This window comes from Hesperophylax consimilis, chromosome 7 (genome assembly GCF_061612785.1).
Source record: "Hesperophylax consimilis isolate HC1 chromosome 7, BYU_Hcon_1.0, whole genome shotgun sequence".
NCBI lineage: Eukaryota > Metazoa > Arthropoda > Insecta > Trichoptera > Limnephilidae > Hesperophylax > Hesperophylax consimilis.
Genome location: NC_142842.1, coordinates 2,433,976 through 2,449,631, shown reverse-complemented (window position 1 = coordinate 2,449,631; position 15,656 = coordinate 2,433,976). Strand labels below are relative to the sequence as shown.

At 35.7% G+C, this 15,656-nt stretch overlaps 1 long non-coding RNA gene across 1 annotated transcript; it reads left to right on the top strand.

Annotated features, from left to right (window-relative positions):
- Positions 1–1,875: 1,875 nt before the first annotated feature.
- On the top strand, positions 1,876–10,885 carry LOC149422147 (uncharacterized). Its single transcript, XR_016302391.1, has 7 exons — positions 1,876–1,994; positions 2,283–2,369; positions 3,080–3,708; positions 3,888–4,018; positions 4,397–4,815; positions 6,977–7,101; positions 7,274–10,885. It is a non-coding gene; the product is annotated as an uncharacterized LOC149422147 (long non-coding RNA).
- Positions 10,886–15,656: the final 4,771 nt, after the last annotated feature.

Genomic DNA, 15,656 nt, shown 5'->3' with positions numbered 1-15,656 from the left:
GAGCCGGCCGCGACGGAATACGGACGCGAATTTTCTTTTTACGCGGAAATATGTCGTATTTTTACGAATTCAAATTCAGATATTTGAAATAAAGGGCCGGCCGCGACGGAAAATTACCGCGAAATCTCGATTTACGTGGAAATATATCGTATTTTTACGAATATCTCAATTTAAAGGGTAGGCCGCGACCGAAATCAGCAGCAAAATCTCGATTTACGCGTAAATATATAGCATTTTTACGAATCTATTGCGAATATCTGAATTTAAAGGGCCGCCCGCTACGGTAATCGACCGCGAAAATAAAGAAATAATTGGTATTAATACGAATTTACAACTAAAATACCACCCGGATTTGAAGAGGCGGCCGAGAAAATCGATTTTCGGCGTATTTTTTTTGTTTTTTTTTTTCATAAAATTTCGAATTACGTGGGAATTCGTTAATTCGAAATTTGATTTTTGATTTTTGATGTCCGCTGGATTTCGAATTAACGAGGTTCTACTGTACAATCAAATCCTACTAGGTAACTTTCTAGTTATTTTATATACAAAATAACAAACAAATCTAATTGATTTGCATTTACACAAATATTTGTATTCAGTTTAAAATCTGATGATTACCATTCGTCAACAATAATTCCCTACCGGATGAAAGCACCCGTGTGTATGTATCAGTGAAATGCGTCGCAGGTGATTGTTTGCTTGTTTGCTTGCTTACTTAACCTGAGCTTGTGCAGTGTGTGAATATATGTTTAACATAAGACCAGCCAACGCTGCCATGATTGTTATACTTGTTAATGGTGCAGATTAATAATGCATTTACTTGTACATAGTTTTAGTGTATAGCGGATAGTGGATGAACTCTGAGCAAAGTAAGAATGCCTTATTATTATACTTTACGACAGGACCAGCTCCAGCTTCAGCTATTCCAATGAGAATTGGATAATGCTAATCCATCATTCTACACGAGTTCTGTCTCTTGAATTGATTGATTAAACCCTGTGTATTTGTTAAATAAAGCTTAATATGTAAAATCATTTGAATGTCGTATGTAACAATGTTGTGTAAAAATAGCAACTAATAATCTGAAGTAATGTTTGCCTAAATTTGTTTTTCACGCAATAAACATTATATTGATGGGTAAAGTTAAATTTAGTTTTTGAAAAAGTGCACTTATGGCTTTTATTGATATCTAGTGGAGTGAGAGTAGGAAGGAGTAGGAAGGAGCAGGAAGAAATGTGTTGTAAAATGACAATGTAAGCTTGTGTGTTTTAATTGTACTTTCTTTTATTGATTTTGGTAATTTATATGTATTTTGATATGTGAAATGGATAACCTTTTTATTTCATACATTATGTGATGTTCCTGAATCTAGTTTAGTTGGGAAGTGTCCGTTGCCCTACCTTAACGGAAAGTTTGCTGTTTTATCATTGACGGTCTAATATAATAGCTCTGTACAAAATGTGTGTTTCTCCTGTGAATAAATAGCTATTGAAAACTGTTCATCCATTTGTTTCTTTATGCATATCAGACCCACACCCGTGCCACAACATCTTGGTAACAATTAAATACTTCATTAAACAATATATTATAATAAACGTCTACTTCTTCTAATAAATAACAATTTTTTTTTTCAGATATATTATTTGATTATGTGACAGAAGACATAAATTGGACAAAAAAATGACTAATCTTTACTTACTAGGTAAATATAGATATAAATGGTTTTGCTACACATAACTTATTCTAATGATGTTATTATTTTTCGTCTCTGAACAGATCGTGTTGCGAATTAAATCTGATTTTAAAACTTTTATTAATATTGTTTCCATCCATATTAAATATGCAAATAAATTATAACAGTTGTTTTTTTTTTCAGACTCAAAAAAATTGCTTTCAAAGAACACTTTTTTTGTGAATGTATCAGAAATTACCAGACCGGATTTTGCAACTCCCAACTTCATTCAACTCCAAGAGTGGAAAATTAGAATAGAAAGGTAAAAATGCATAAAATATTATATTGAACTCATTGTCACGTCACTATTTTTAATATCTTCAGTGTGTTAAATCGCTGATGGTTTTTTCTCTTGAAAAGTGACCACAATATTATGACTTATATATTTGTATCGTAGGTCACGATAATTCCTCAAAATGATGATAAATATTTTTTACACCGAACTTACAAGTGTGGGTTATTGATAGTAGAACTGAATTAATGATTTTACAAAATCAATATTTGATCATAATCTTCATTTATGTATTAACATTTTTTTCTTCTATTTAAGGTGGACCTGATTCCTGCAGGAGGCAACGGATGCTGTGCAGTCTCCCAGGGTTTATGTACGAGCTTTGAACATCAATTTAACCTATAGGTTTGTTTTACATATTTTCATGGCGTTCCTTTTGTATGCTGCTCTTTGTAATAGTAAAACCCTTTTAATTCGAAATTTTTGCAGCAAAAAATTAAATGGAGTTCTACGAATTAAATACAAAAACAAAAATATATATGTAAATAATACATTCTAATTTTACGTAATTCCTTGACGGGAATAAATCATATTACGAATTTACTTTGAATACCTGAATTTGGTGGGCCGGCCACGGAACTCGCCTTTCTAGCAAATTTACTTTGAATACCTGAATTTGCAGCATTACATAAAAAAATATGTTGAAGATGCTTTCAAAATTTTAAAATGATGTATTCTTATTTTTCGTCTCAACATTTTTATGTTGTTAGTTTATTCTGATAATCCAATAAAGTTATAATCTTTAGAGCCCTAAGGACAGGATGTTTCGCAGAATTTGAACAATTCATCAAATTTCAAAGTTGATATTAAAGTTCTTTGAAGGTTCTATTCAAGTTCTGTTATTATATTATTATTAATCAGTTGTTTCACAAAACTGAAATGACGAAAGAACTTGAATAGAACCTTCACAAAACTTGAAAATCAACTTATAAATTTGATGAATTATTCAAATTGTGAAACAACCCGTCCTAATACTTGAAAATGAACGTTGAAATTTGATGAATTGTTCAAATACTCCGAAACAACCCGTCCTAAAAGTAATGTTTGTTTTTCAGGATGGTGAAACATGACGACAATACCTAGACCTGTTTATCAGGATGGTGAAACATGATGACAATACCTAGACCTGTTTAGCAGGATGGTGAAACATGATGACAATACCTAGACCTGTTTAGCAGGATGGTGAAACATGATGACAATACCTAGACCTGTTTATCAGGATGGTGAAACATGATGACAATACTCAGACCTGTTTATCAGGATGTTGAAACATGATGACAATACTCAGACCTGTTTATCAGGATGGTGCAACATGATGACAATACCTAGACCTGTTTAGCAGGATGGTGAAACATGATGACAATACCTAGACCTGTTTATCAGGATGGTGAAACATGATGACAATACCTAGACCTGTTTATCAGGATGGTGAAACATGATGACAATACCTAGACCTGTTTTATCAGGATGGTGAAACATGATGACAATACCTAGACCTGTTCAGGATGGTGTAACATGATGACAATACTCAGACCTGTTTATCAGGATGGTGAAACATGATGACAATACTCAGACCTGTTTATCAGGATGGTGAAACATGATGACAATACTCAGACTTGTTTATCAGGATGGTGAAACCCAGACTTGAATTCTGCTGTAAAGTCTCTACATTCATAGCCTAATGGTAAATAATTATTTTATGAATTCAAGAATTAATTACATACAATTTTCTTCAAAATGATGCTAAATTATTTTTCGTCTCTGAAAACCATGTGTAGATGACTTACTCTGATTAAAGCCATAATATATTTTTACCATCTTCAATAACCGCTTTAGGTATTCACATTGCTTATTATTTTACAGATCTACGATTTTATCCATCTGGAGGGAGGGGAGGGTGCGATGGATAAAATTTATCAGAAATGTATGCCTCAGTCAGATGGGGGATACTCGAATGGACCACAGAATTGATTTTTATCATCTCATTGCGACAAGTAAGCAAACTCATTTTACATCTCCACCAAAGATACTGGAAAAACCATTCAATGTTATTTTATTTTTCGTCTCTGAACATTTTTATGTTGTCAATTTATTCTGATAATCCAATAAAGTTATAATCTTTAGAACGCTAAGGACAGGATGTTTCGCAGAATTTGAACAATTCATCAAATTTCAAAGTTGATTTTAATGTTCTATGAAGGTTTTATTCAAGTTCTGTTATTATATCATTATTAACCAGTTGTTTCACAAAACTGAAATGATTAAAGAACTTGAATAGAACCTTCACAAAACTTGAAAATCAACTTAGAAATTTGATGAATTATTCAAATTCTGTGAAACAACCAGTCCTAAAAGTAATGTTTGTTTTTCAGGATGGTGAAACATGATGACAATACCTAAACCTGTTTTTCAGGATGGTGAAACATGATGACAATACTCAGACTTGTTTATCAGGATGGTGAAACATGACGACAATACCTAGACCTGTTTATCAGGATGGTGAAACATGACGACAATACCTAGATCTGTTTATCAGGATGGTGAAACATGATTACAATACCCAGACTTGAATTCTGCTGTAAAATCTCTAAATTCATAGCTTAATGGTAAGTTTATCAGGATGGTGAAACATGACAACAATACCTAGACCTGTTTATCAGGATGGTGAAACATGACGACAATACCTAGACCCAGAGGCGGATTTGCAGTCTTGGCCGCCCTAGGCCCCAGACCATGTAGCCGCCCCTTTCTCAGTACCCATCATATTGACCAGGAGTATCCAAACTTTTTAGTAAGTTCCTAGGGTCAAAGCCGTTTTAATTTTCCTGCCATTATCATTCATGGTTCATGGGGTGAGATTTGTCCAGGTCTTGGCGGCGGATACGTCTGCCCACCTGCTGCGTGGCGGGCCGGATCGAGAGAGACTGGGTGAGGGAGGCCTTTTGACCTTTCCAGCCGGACTATCTTGACCCATCGCCTTGCACCGCAGTTGGAGGGATGTCTTCATACGTATGTCACTGCTGAACACACTAATCCCCAGATTCCTACCCACCCCTCATACATTTTCCTTTTCAGAACTTCCTATCCTTCCCTTCCTTAAAAAGACCCTCCACACAGCATCACCTAAGATGACATAGGTCGTGAGGGAAAATATTTTCCTCAAAGCCTCCTGTGTGGAATTAATGTAAAAAAATACGCTTGCTAAATTCGCTAGTTCAATTACTGTATAATTGTCGATTGTCGCAGGCCGGATTGATGACATTGGCGGGCCGTTGTTTGGAGACCCCTGATATAGACTATAGCAGTGGTTCTTAACCTTTTTGGAGGTACCGAACCCCACCAGTTTCATATGCGCATTCACCGAACCCTTCCTAATTTGAAAAATAAAATTCGATTTTTACAAATTCAAAACATGGTATTTATTTATATATAGGTGTACAAAAATAAATAAAAAAACATTAAATTTTAATGGTTAAATCAAAACATGAAACATATTAATTATTATTTACTTTAAATCAGTGTGACTTCTGCTGTTGTCTTTCAGACACCAATTCAGAAATTCGCGGCTTTACCTTGGCAAGTGCCACTCTCATGTCATTTTCACAACACAGTCAATTCCTTTTCTTAGTTTTTATATCCAGCATTTTCGAAAAGGATTGCTCGCAAAGATATGTTGTAACAAACGGTATAAAAATCTCCAGAGCTTTCTTAGCAATAACAGGGTATGTTTCCATTTGTTGACACCAACACGTTAAGAATGATGTTGTTATGAAGAGTTGCTGTTGAACCTGGCTCTGCTGAATTTCAATGACTTCATCAAATATAATTCGGGGGTCTCGACCTCCACCGAACCCCCGAGACTAACTCACCGAACCCCTGGGGTTCGATCGAACCCAGGTTAAGAACCACTGGACTATAGACTACATAATGAATTTACTTTATTGACAACTTTTATCGAAATCGATTCAGAAATTTAGTTAACTATAATAGCTGCTAGTTTGTAATACTTTCTAAGGTTTCAAGGATTTGAATAAAACATTTAAAACAGTTTTAGGTTTAATTTATTTAACTAGTTTCAGGTTTATTCTCATACAATAATATATAAGTGTTTCACAGTTAGAATTACGGTTGCCAGATACGGGCTAGATAAAAAGTTATTATTAAGTCTCCAAACAAATAAAAGAAATCAGCACCTCTTTTAAATAAAAATCAACTTAAGGTACATATTCAAATATAATAACTAAACTTAAAATACAAATTAAAACGTTGGTAAAAAAATTTAGTAAAGCATTATCTAACATAAAAATAAAACTGAACTCGAAACAAAAATCTGGCAGTTACAATATGCTGAAATACGCCATCCCACGCATATTATAGCTCTGTGTGTGAACACGCTATTATGCATAACAATACCTAACGCGGTTCAGTCACTAGCGCAACTGAATCACGGTAGGGATTGGAAATAAGCGAGTGACGGAGCATGATAGGTGTGGCGAGGGCGGCTGCGGGGCGTGGGGGCGCGCTGTGTGAACACGCTCTTGCATATCGCTATTTCGTACGTAGAATATTTAGGTACTTAGGAAGTAATTTCTTGTTATCATCTGTGACTTTTTGTCACGATTGGCCGCCCCTAATATCTGGCCGCCCTAGGCCCGGGCCTACATAGGCCTAAGGGCAAATCCGCCTCTGCCTAGACCTGTTTATCAGGATGGTGAAACATGATTACAATACCCAGACTTGAATTCTGCTGTAAAATCTCTAAATTCATAGCTTAATGGTAAATAATTATTTTATGAATTTAAGAATTAATTACAATTTTCTTCAAAATGATGCTAAATTATTTTTCGTCTCTGAAAACCATGTGTAGATGACTTACTCTGATTAAAGCCATAATATGTTTTTACTATCTTCAATAATTGCTTTTGGTATTCACATTGCTTATTCTTTTACAGATCTACGATTATCCATGTGGAGGGAGGGTGCGATGGATAAAATTTATCAGAATTGTATGCCCCAATCAGATGGGGGATACTCGAATGGACCACAGAATTAGATTTATATCATCCCATTGAGAAAAGTAAGCAAACTCATTTTGCATCTCCACCAAAGATACTGGAAAAACCATTCAATGATGTTATTTTATTTTTCGTCTCTGAAACTTTGTGTTGATAAATAAATCTGACAAAACAACACCTTATTTGTCGGTCTAAAAGATATTGTAAGTTTCCAAGTATTGCTTTTTCTTCTAGTCTGCGATGGACTTGCCACCTGCATGTGTGATTGACTGCCACCTGCATGTGTGATGGATGGAGAATCAATCCAAAAGCTGTTGGACCTTTTCTTCAAATATAATTAAATTCTGGCACATCTTCTTTCTGCTATCAATCATATTTTGAAAATTTTGATGTAAGAACAGATGTTTTGGTTTTGAAATAAAAAATTACAATATTTGCAATAGTCGTTTTTATTTTATTTTTAACAATCCTTTTATAATAAAATAAAACCTAAATATTATTTTGTGCATGTAAAAAGTCTTAAATCTCAAGGGACACAAAATCACACCCCAATACACACACACATAGCTAGGTTAATTAATATTATGATATGCGAGTGGTATGGCATGTTGACAAAGCCAAACCTCTCCGACATCCCGGGCTACAACAGTTTGAGAACCTTCTGGTACCTTCCTATTTTAGTGGAGGTTTTACGATGGACCATTTTTAGGAAATAAGTATGGTCGGGGAATTTCAACTAAATCACCTTTGATGACCACCACCAAAGCGACCGTTTGAGGGCCGTTTTGGATTTTTGACACCAGCTCATCACCATTTGAGCTGCAATGTCAAAAATGTAACTATTTGATAGTCAACAAATGAGATTAAAGGCGTAAAATGTGGCACAAAAACCTATTGGTGAATCAAAAGACGTGTAATGGATGCTGTTGTACCATTAGTTATGAACTGGCACGATCGTCGAGCATTGGATGGTGGCATATATAATGTAGAGTAAATACATAAGATAGATGGGTACATCACATTACACATGTCCGGACCCAGCATTAGAAGTACAAGTAATTTTATAGAGCAAACAATATTGTCACATTTATAATTTGTACCCGTTTATCATATACATATTATTTGTTTACAACAGTGATGCACAACCGGCGAGCCGCGACTCCATTTTGTGCGTTCGCCCACTTGACTAAATAAACATTTATAGCATTCATTAGGTCTAGAAAAATGTTCCTAGGTGGTGCTTTGTTTATGCGCACTAATAATTAAAAAAAATTAACAGGTTCCGTTTTACAGGAGTACATCGACCAACTAACTATATTTGCTGACAGAAAACATTTTAGATCTGACCAAAACCTCAATATTATGCTGAGTTATTATGAAATGCAAATCTCACAACTTGTCATCGCATAATGCATACTAATTTAAAACTGGATTGGATTCTTACTCCGATAGAAGAAAGGATTAATCTGTTTTTAAATTTAAAACAGCTAAATTACTGTTTAAACTTATTGTGAAATCAGATATGAGCCATCGGCAGACTGCTCGTTAAATAATAATACTTTGAGTAGTACTTATAAATATTTTATTTATAAATAGGTCCTACTAGCTGAACAGGGATGTTGGTACGATATTTACTTTTTTTTAATCTACACTGGCAATGCCATCGATTGCAAAGTTGACCGAATCGTAAGGTGCCCTATAAGCCCATGAACAAATTGAAAATGACAAAATTGGCCTTCTGCCTAAAATGATTGTGCATCACTGGTTTACAATCGCTTACCTACAGGTACTTTGGGAGTTTAAATCACTCATTTAGTAAAAGTTAAACTTTTGGTTTCTGGACTCGTGCTATGTCGTCGCATAATACAACCCCATCTACAATGTGGTATTTCACAAGAAACAGATGAAGACTTTTCACCAGATTCAGCGAATATATAAGCCTTCAAGTGTTTATCTTCAGATATTTTACCTAAACAATATCTTTACCTTAAATGATAAAACACGGAAGTCCACTTTTTGTTCCTTTTGAGTTGAGTTAAATTTTCTGTATTTCATTACATTTCAAATTTACAATCCCCCCTAAGACACTACCTAAATTGTAGAAGATTTTGAAATAAATGGTAATCATTAAGATCAGAAAGAAAAATCCCCTGACGATGTGGTGAAGGTGTGTGATTCAAATTATTCCACTGATCATAATAATTATTTCATTTTACTTAATACCTTTTTTAAATATCAGCGTTGTTATATTAGTTGTTGTTTTTCTTAATCATTACACCTTCACAGAAATGGAAACCCTAATGAAATAGATGAATAACCTAACAATGAGAATAACAATAAGTAAAACCTCAAATTGTAATATTTAATTATTGAAGACAATATTAGCTATTCTTAAACGAATATTTGAAACAGAAAAGATACCGCCACATCTAGGATGTCAACCCAGGACCCTTGCCTTGCGGGGCACTGCTCTACCAACCGAGCTAATGGGACCCATCTCCTTCGATCATACTTCGAATAAGAACTACCAACATTATCTCCATTTTCTCACGGCACTTTTTTATTTTTTATTGGCTGCTATATAGATAGATGCTACCTTGATGCAGAGACGGATGTTTTTTCCGATAGTAAATCCACAAACTGGCGACGTAAGGCATCAAAGGAAAAAAGCGAAAACAAGCAGCTCCTATTAAACAGAAAAAATAAAAGGCAATAATAAGTTGCTCTGGAAAGAAATACATATCTGATAAGGAGGGTCGTCAAACAATTGGTAAAAATGGGACCATCTTGCTTTTCTTGCAGGAATCATTGTTCTTTGATTTAAGATTGTTGCAGAAGTTTCGAGAAACGTCCACAAGGTTGGCTTATATATAAACAACTGTTTCAAATGTGTGATAATAAGTATCATATCCCATAGAACAATTAAAATTGTTCCAGAGCCTTCTAGTGGGTTCGAGAGGCTCGAGAAACGTCCACGAGGTTGGATTATACATAAACAGCTGTTTGGTATGTGAGATAATAGGTATTCTACTACTATTCCAGGCGGGGTGTTTTGCGTTAAAATCCCCCGCTAGAATAGTCGGCGTTTGTCCATCGAGGAGTAATTCAAGATCTGACATTTGTAATAATATTATCATATTGTAAATTTAAAGAGTTTCGGGGAACTTAATCACCATGTCTCATGAACTGAAGTGAGGGTAAGTACCTGAGGGATGGTTTTTTTCTACCTGATGAGTTGGCTGCCTATCGCAACTTATGGGGCTGAAATACTATCATTTTTTTTGTATTTTTTATAAATTTATATATGTATTTTTTAAATTTAATTAAAATAAATAAAAAAAATTGTTATTTGTTTTTGGGGTATTATGCCGTGTTGCGCTAACTCCTTCTTTAGCCAACGTTTCGGACAGCATTGCAGTGTCCATCATCAGGGCAGATGTGTTATTTGAGGTTGTATTAAAATGTGAGCTTATGTATGAGGTTGTGATACCATGTTGCCAGCTCCAACCCTCTGAGCTAACATTAACGTATCATTTTTTTTATTTAAAGTGGTTTTCTTCGTTTAGCTCTGGTGTAGCCGTCAATTACCGGATACCAAGAACTATTGAGCTTAGCTACATCGTCTCTATTAATGTTTACGGGATTTTTATGAATTTCAATGGCCTCCGTAATCAGCCAAGAACCCAAAACTAATGCATGTGGAACTGCCGAACGTGCCAGAGCGAACCCAAAACTAATGCATGTGGAACTGGCGAACGTGCCGGAGCGAACCCAAAACGAATGCATGTGGAACTGCTAAACATGCCGGAGCGAACCCAAAACTAATGCATGTGGAACTGCCGAACGTGCCGGAGCAAACCCAAAACTAATGCATGTGGAACTGCCGAACGTGCCGGAGCAAACCCAAAACTAATGCATGTGGAACTGCCGAACGTGCCGGAGCAAACCCAAAACTAATGCATGTGGAACTGCCGAACGTGCCAGAGCGAACCCAAAACTAATGCATGTGGAACTGGCGAACGTGCCGGAGCGAACCCAAAACGAATGCATGTGGAACTGCTAAACATGCCGGAGCGAACCCAAAACTAATGCATGTGGAACTGCCGAACGTGCCGGAGCAAACCCAAAACTAATGCATGTGGAACTGCCGAACGTGCCGGAGCGAACCCAGAACTAATGCATGTGGAACTGCTGAACATGCCTGAGCGAACCCAAAACTAATGCTGTAACGATTTGAAACTACTCGCCCCGGTGTCAAGCGCTTGAGAAGAACTTATTAATTTAACAAGCGTGCAGTTATGAACACAGCGACGGCCGAGTACATAATCATAGATTTCCAGCCAGTTCTAGAGAGGTTGGACAGCTGTCAGGATGTGCATCACGGAACGGATTCCCAAGAGGTCTTGCGCCATTAGAAACACGTGAGCGATTGTCATCATGTTATTTTAGAATTCACAATATGGTTTACTATAATTATAAATTTGTTCTTCATATGATAATTAGGAAGAACTGGCGCCCTATGTATTTAAAGCAAGATTACTATTTGAGATTTGAAAGTTTAACCTTTTAATTTTTTTATACCCACAGATTAGCATATTAGAATTGTAAATTCGCATCACTAGTCAGATTTAGTTTAACGATCTGAACATGCCCTGATATTCTTAGTAAATGTAGAGTCTCTTGCCAACTAACTTGATTAATATTGTAATTTAATGGATGATAAAGAATCATGGAAAATAACCTCAATAAATTTGTTCTTAGCATTACACACAGCTCTTTAATTTCAGATTTCCTTACTTAATTTTATACTACACTTGAGATGTATGTTTTACACACCTTTTCAGAAATATTACACCAAGAAATCTTGGTACAATGCATGTGGAACTGCCGAACGTGCCGGAGCAAACCCAAAACTAATGCATGTGGAACTGCTAAACATGCCGGAGCGAACCAAAAACTAATGCATGTGGAACTGCCGAACATGCCAGAGCGAACCCAAAACTAACGCATGTGGAACTGCCGAATACACTGGAGTAAATCCAAATCATATGCCAAAATTCTGTAATGAGAAAATGAAAAGAGGCAAAGTGAAGGCATTGAATTCCGATAGTCTCATGGCGCTGAAATGGCGCAATAACACTTACTAACATACATTTACACGCAATGATTGTAACAGATAAAATTGACTTCTCCACGGGAGAAAATAAAACCAGAGGTAGGATTACACTAAAAATATGGTTGATGACAAAGTTCCTTCTAAATAACATTATAAATACAGTCAAACTCGCTTAAGAAGTTTTTTTTTCAGTCCCTTGAAAATTCCATACAAAAACACGATTTTTTCCCACTTAACACACTTTGATCGGGAAGGGTATTTCTACCCGTTCGGTCGATTGATGCTTAACGTCGGGAAGAGTATTTCTACATTCTGCGCCTGCCTCATTTCAATGGCAGAAAAGAAGAAATTATCCGATGTTTTAATATGAATACAGTCAAACTTGGTTATAACGATCACGGAAATAGCGAGGTCATGGTCGGCCGGCATAGTCCAGTGGTAACGCATTGGACTGCCATTCCGAAGGTCGCGGGTTCGAACCCGGCGTGCGCAAATAAATTTTATTTGATTAATTTGTGTTATTTCACAATTAATTAATTAAAATAATATATAGTATATTTGCGGCACGTTCCAGAGTGGAAGATACTACCAGTATCGCCCTGGTGTAAGACCACCATTCAGAATTGAAACGTTGCTCCAAATGGCTTTAGCCGTGTTTAGTGACTAGATCTGAATAGCCAGGTACTTCCCCACCTTCCTCTTTCCCTTCCCCACTTACCTTCAGCCTCACAACATCCCCCAATTGGGGATGCCATAGTCTCACTGGCTCCAGACGGGAGCAGTTGGGACTCTTGTGAGGTATTCACTATAAAAAAAAAAAAAAAAAAAAAAATGGTTATAATGAGCAATTATAAAATGATATTTTAATTCGTGCTTGTTTTCATACAATCGTATGCTGTTATAACGAGCTTTCATAATTGATGTAACGTCCAAATATTTTTGTCAACACGATTTCTAAATAGGTAAATACGTATTTGCGTTTGAAAAAAAAACCCGATTCTCGAAACCAGTCATAAACAAGACAAAAGGATGATCTCGGACTTCCCTTAAAATACCATTAGGGACGGATTATCCCAAGCTTTTGTGACATTTAGCCTGAGTTGCCGCTGTACGAAACATTTCTATTCGGTAGGTACTATCGCGAACTATGTAAAAGGGGTCATATAAAACCTAAGTCATACGAATATTGGGACTTCCAATTTGGTTCCCTTTTTACAACTTCTTTCGTTTTGCTACTCATGTTAAATTTGTATCCGGTTTTCCCAATTTGGTTCGAAAATCAATAAATTTAATGTTATGTAGGCTGATATGAGTAGGTACCTACGTACACAGTTTATTAAAATCATATCTTTAGTGATTAGTCAGTCAGAAGTAAACCCTTCGATTACAACCATGTCTAACAAGAGGAAATGTCTCTCAATTCGCGATAAAGTCGATATTATTCGGGAATTGGAACGCGGCGCAAAAAATGTCGAAGTGTGTAAGAAATTTTCTTTGTCATCTTCAACGGTTTCAACATTGTGGAAAAATAAGGATGTTTATTTATCTGCGTTGGAGAATAACATCACAGAAACTAAAAAATTTAGAAAGTGCGTGGTTCCTGACGTTGACGAAGCGTTACTAAAGTGGTTTAGTGTGCAAAGAAGTGCTGGATTTGCTATTGATGGGCCGATTTTGAAGGCGCAAGCGGAAAAATTCGCGAACCAATTCGGAAATGACAATTTTAAATGTAATAACGGTTGGCTTGATCGTTTTAAAAATCGGCATAACATTGTTTATGCAAAAATTAATGGTGAAGCTGCATCTGTGGATCCTGTAATATCAAGTGCGTGGGTTCAGAGTGTTTGGCCAGAGTTGAGAAAGGATTTCCGTGACCAGGACATTTATAATGCAGATGAGACAGGATTTTTTTATAACTTAACACCCACTAACACCTTTAAATTTAAAGGTGATAAATGCATTGGCGGGAAAAAGTCAAAAGTTCGTTTGACAGTGCTTGTGTGCGCCAATATGACCGGAACGGATAAACGAAAACTGTTTGTTATTGGGAAATCACTCAAACCGCGATGTTTTAAGAACAAAAAATTGCCTGTAGAGTACACAGCTAATAACAAAGCATGGATGACTTCTGAGATTTTCCGCAAATATATTTCCAACTGGAACAGGGAGCATTTTAAGAAGAAGAGAAGCATTCTTCTTGTAGTGGATAACTGTCCTGCGCATCCAAAAATAGAAAATTTATCCAATATAAAACTTGTTTTTCTGCCGCCGAATACAACATCCATATTACAGCCAATGGACATGGGTGTAATAAACAGTCTGAAAAATTTTTATCAGAGGTTCGCGGTACTTCATCTTATTGGCCAGAGGGAGAAAAAGTTGAATGAGAATTTAACAATATTGGATGCGATCATTCTTTTAAATGATGCGTGGACTAATGTATCACTGAGTACAGTTGCCAATTGCTTTATAAAATCTTCCTTGAAAACTAGAATTGATGATGTGCATGAAGATTACGACGAAGAAGACAACATGCCATTTTCAGAGTGGCTAAGAACGAATAATATTAATGATTTTAATAATGACAATATCGCAGACTTTGTGCGTGTTGATGAGGGTTTATCGACATGTGGACTTCCAACGGATAGTGATATCGTAGAGTCTGTATTGCATAAAGACAATGAAGGTGATGAAAGCAGCGACGATAATAATATGAGTACAGAACCGGAACAAATTACAATAGGGGAAGCTAGTGATATGATGGACAAATTAGTGAGTTTTTTCGGTAGCAGTGAACCAGATGATGAAACTTTTAATGCGTTAAGTGTTTTGAGGGGGAAAATAAGAAACATTAAAGTGAAAACATTAAAACAATCCTCGATAATGAATTTTTTTAGTACAAATGATTTAGAGTAAAATAAAAACTTTTGTTTAATGTTAAGTGTTTGTACAATTTATTACATATAATAATTAGTGTAGTTGTAAGTTTTAATCGTTGTATATTAGGGTAAGTACCTATATTACATATATTTAAAAAAAATTAACGTGTTTGATTTATAATGCATATGTATGTTTTGTGAGAGCTTTATACTATGTAGGTTTATGTATATAAATTCTTATAAACCTATTTTGGATATAACGAGGCTATAAGGAGCAAATTTAGTCGGTCCCCTCGTGCTCGCTATAACCAAGTTTGACTGTATTATATACCAATCTCTTTGTAAAGGTCCCAACTAACTATGTACATAATTATCAAATTGCAATGCAAGTCTTTTTTTTGTATTTATCTTGGAGTCTTTTGTATACATAGATATTTCAACTAAAATGACCTATATTATTGAACACCTGACACTTGATAGGTGTTGCGTTTGAAGATCAACGAAATAAGTAATTTATATAACATATTCTGTTATTGCAATAATTCAATTCCTGGAACGAGGGTTTTTATGACCCTGAAACCCGAAACAAATCTCTCGATCTCTGTTCAGCACCCACTCAACT